The 3272-nt window shown below is 49.6% G+C and overlaps 1 long non-coding RNA gene across 1 annotated transcript; it reads left to right on the top strand.

Annotated features, from left to right (window-relative positions):
• The first annotated feature begins 531 nt into the window (after positions 1-531).
• LOC146445460 (uncharacterized) lies at positions 532-2941 on the top strand. The gene is made up of 2 exons (XR_014855077.1): positions 532-1645; positions 2640-2941. It is a non-coding gene; the product is annotated as an uncharacterized LOC146445460 (long non-coding RNA).
• Positions 2942-3272: the final 331 nt, after the last annotated feature.

Raw genomic sequence — 3272 nt, forward strand, 5'->3', positions numbered from 1 at the left:
ACAAGTAGAAGAAAGAAACTGTGTACCCCAAGGACATATTTTATTTTTTAAAACAAGTGCTAATTGCTCTGGTAACAGTTTTGAAGACAGAGCTGTTCAGTTGGCTTATATAGTCTTATCAGGAAAGAAATGTGAGAGAGATATGAACTATGTTTGTGAGTATATGAAAGAGCAGTTGTTAAATTAATTCCAAGATTGAATCATTGTGCATTAAGGATACCCTATAGCAGAACACAAACTTACTTCAGTGTTTTCATTTTTCAAAAAATTTCTTCCAAAATATGTTGTTTTACCACCTTGTGTATGCTTACATATTTTTTTAAAATTTTGCATTAAACTATTATGAATTGCCATTCAAAAAATGGCTAGTAAACATGATTTCAGTGTATGCTGAGGGAATTTTATGGAAAAAAAAATCACACTACAGGATCTACAGTTTCAGCAAGCAATCTAGAGATGTGAAAGAACTGATGAACTAAATCCTTATTTAATCTTATTTAATGTAGATTTAGGAACTAAATCCTTATTTAATGTAGTGTGCTTATGCTATTCTAGAGACTTCTACCTAGCAGAAACCTGTACCATCCCATGCTGCAATTTTATTGGTTTACCCCTTTCTCCTCCCTGGCTCCTCCCCTCTGGCTTCCCCTAGTTGGTTCTTCTGAGTAACCAGGCCTCTGTTCCCTCTCCTGATAACCTGCTGAGAAAGCGGAACTTGGGGTTCACCATCTTGGCTTTCCAGCACCCCAAATCCTCCCCTGCCTCTCCACCCCTCTCCACCCTCCCCTGACCCTTGACTGTGGACCTTAAAAAATCCCTGGAAACTTCAGATGGTGATCCTGCATTTCTTCCATCGCCACACCTTCATGGAGTCTCGCATCCCCCACAGCTCCACCACTTGCTACAGCCACGTGTCTGCGTGGTGTGTTCTGGCCACAAGCGGCCCCCTCCACATTGCGGCGTGGGGTGGCCATTTGTGAATCGTGATACTGCACTGCCTCAAATGGTGCCCTGTGTGAGGAAGGAAAGAACAACTGCTGGAACACGCCAAATCCAGTGGGCTGCGCCGCCGTGGGAGCAGCCAGCCGTGATGCTGCCCCGAGCTGTTTGCACTGCGCGTGCCGCCTGAGCCCATGCGCCTGGTGCCGCCTGCTCGCGCCGCCGCTGAAACATTGCAGTGCTGAGGAACTGCCACCGCCCGGTGAAGAGCCACTGGCGCCGTGCTTGCGCGCCGCCGCTGCCCGCGCCATGGAGAGCCACCGGCGCTGTGATCTGCTGCCGTTCCGCGAACTGTTGCCACGCCGCGGACGAGCCACCTGCGCGCCTGCTGCGCACCCCCCACAGCGCTGCCGCCGCACCACAAGGCGCCGCCATCTTGCACCACTGCTCTGCCGCGCATGCCCCGCCCGCTCCAACTCAGCGCCGAAAAACCCCGCGCTGCCAAAGTCCATCTCTTCTGTGAAGCGCACGTCCTGCCTGCAAGTGTGGAACTCCTTGGGGACACAGCTGTGTCCTTAGAAAAGGACCCTGAGAGAAGCGTGGGGAACTTGCTGAATCTGTATTTCTTTGCTGGGGAAGAAACAGTGACGAACTGTAGGGACTGCGAGGCGGAGACCAGTTGTCAGTTAACAAAAGTCTGCCAGAGGTAAGCGTGAGTGACATGAGACCTTGGTAGTGAGTTAGCAGCACCTACACTGCTAAGCAGGGCTTTTTCCTGACCTTGGAACTCCACTGTGGCAAGAGTGTGTGTAGTTCGCAGCGGAGGGGGAGTGAATGTTAGTGTGTGTGTGTCTCGAGTGCACCCCGTGGAGAGGGGCTGCGGGTGTGTGTGAGTTATAGAGTGCGGCAGTAGGTAGGGCTCTGTTTGGGACCCCAGCTCATTTTTTTTAAGTTTAGCCATCAACAGCTAGGCAAGTGTGGCATTTTGAGGATAGAACAGAAAAGGGTTTCGGAAAGACCCATCCGCCCAATCCTCAAAAAGAAATGTATTCCTTAGTTAAAACCCTTTTAGTTAAAGTATATTTATTTCACCCCTGTTAATAACTCTCCTCCTTCCCACTTTCCTTCTCCCTGTAACCCTGATAAGAGGTAGCTTGCTAGCCACATCCCGTCCAAAAGACGCCAGGTTGCTACCGTTCTCCCGGGCGCCTCGCCAGCTCCCCATTTTCCCTTGCTAGAGTGAGACTGAACAACTCACCCTGGCCCTTACCCTAAGCCTTCATACCTTACCCTCCTTTCCTACCCTCTCTCTCTTTAAATCGCCCTATGTAACATCAGGGTTAGCTCTCAAAATGGCGAGACCATGCTCAGAGTTTCTCCTTCCCAGAATCGCCAACATCTTCCCGCCGTGTGTAAGCTCCGCCCCTTCTCCTTGTGTGTCATCACACTGCGCCCCCTCTACGTCACAGGGCGGAGAAGCATGGAAAGATCCCGCCCCTAAGTCCCCATGCCACGTCAGACCCAGAAGTGCTGGGGAGCGGGACAAACTGCACAGCTCAGCCGGCCCGGCCCCGCCGCCTGGCAGGAAGGGAGAGGGGTGAGAGGGAATGGTTTTGTTAATTGCAAACAGCCAGCGTGTAACATCAGACACTGTTAGCTACTCAGAAATAATGATTGTGTTCTGAGTGCTATCTTCACAGGCAAAGAGACTCTTCCCAGTGACTCTGTTATCAGTCTGCATTCCAACTAGCAGCAGGCCACACCCCACTCCAGCAAAACTGCTGCACAAACCAGCTCCAGTTCCAGCCTGTTGTCAACAAAAGGAGTCGCTGCTTATCTCTACCTGCTGCGGAAGCCATACAATGGAAAGAAACCCACTATCTGCCTAGAGAAATTTATACCAGCTCAGAAAGACTCAGACAATTTTCCCCTCTTTATTTTAAAATTTCCCTTAATCCTTATATGACCCTTAAAGTAAAACCAATGAGTCCAGCAGAAAAAATTTTGTTTAAGTTTTAACTCTATTGTGTTGCTTTTGTAACCGTATTGGGGGTTTCTTTCTTTTTCTTTTGTATAAAACAAAAGTGGATTTGCTGTAGTGTGCTTATGCTGTTCTAGAGACTTCTCCCTAGCAGAAACCTGTACCATCCCATGCTGTAATCTTATTGGTTTACCCCTTTCTCCTCCCTGGCTCCTCCCCTCTGGCTTCCCCTAGTTGGTTCTTCTGAGTAACCAGGCCTCTGTTCCCTCTCCTGATAATCCGCTGAGAAAGCGGAACTTGGGGTTCACCATCTTGGCTTTCCAGCACCCCAAATCCTCCCCTGCCTCTCCAC

The sequence above is a fragment of the Lichenostomus cassidix genome, chromosome 1 (genome assembly GCF_008360975.1).
Source record: "Lichenostomus cassidix isolate B80296 chromosome 1, HeHo_3.0, whole genome shotgun sequence".
Taxonomy (NCBI): domain Eukaryota; kingdom Metazoa; phylum Chordata; class Aves; order Passeriformes; family Meliphagidae; genus Lichenostomus; species Lichenostomus cassidix.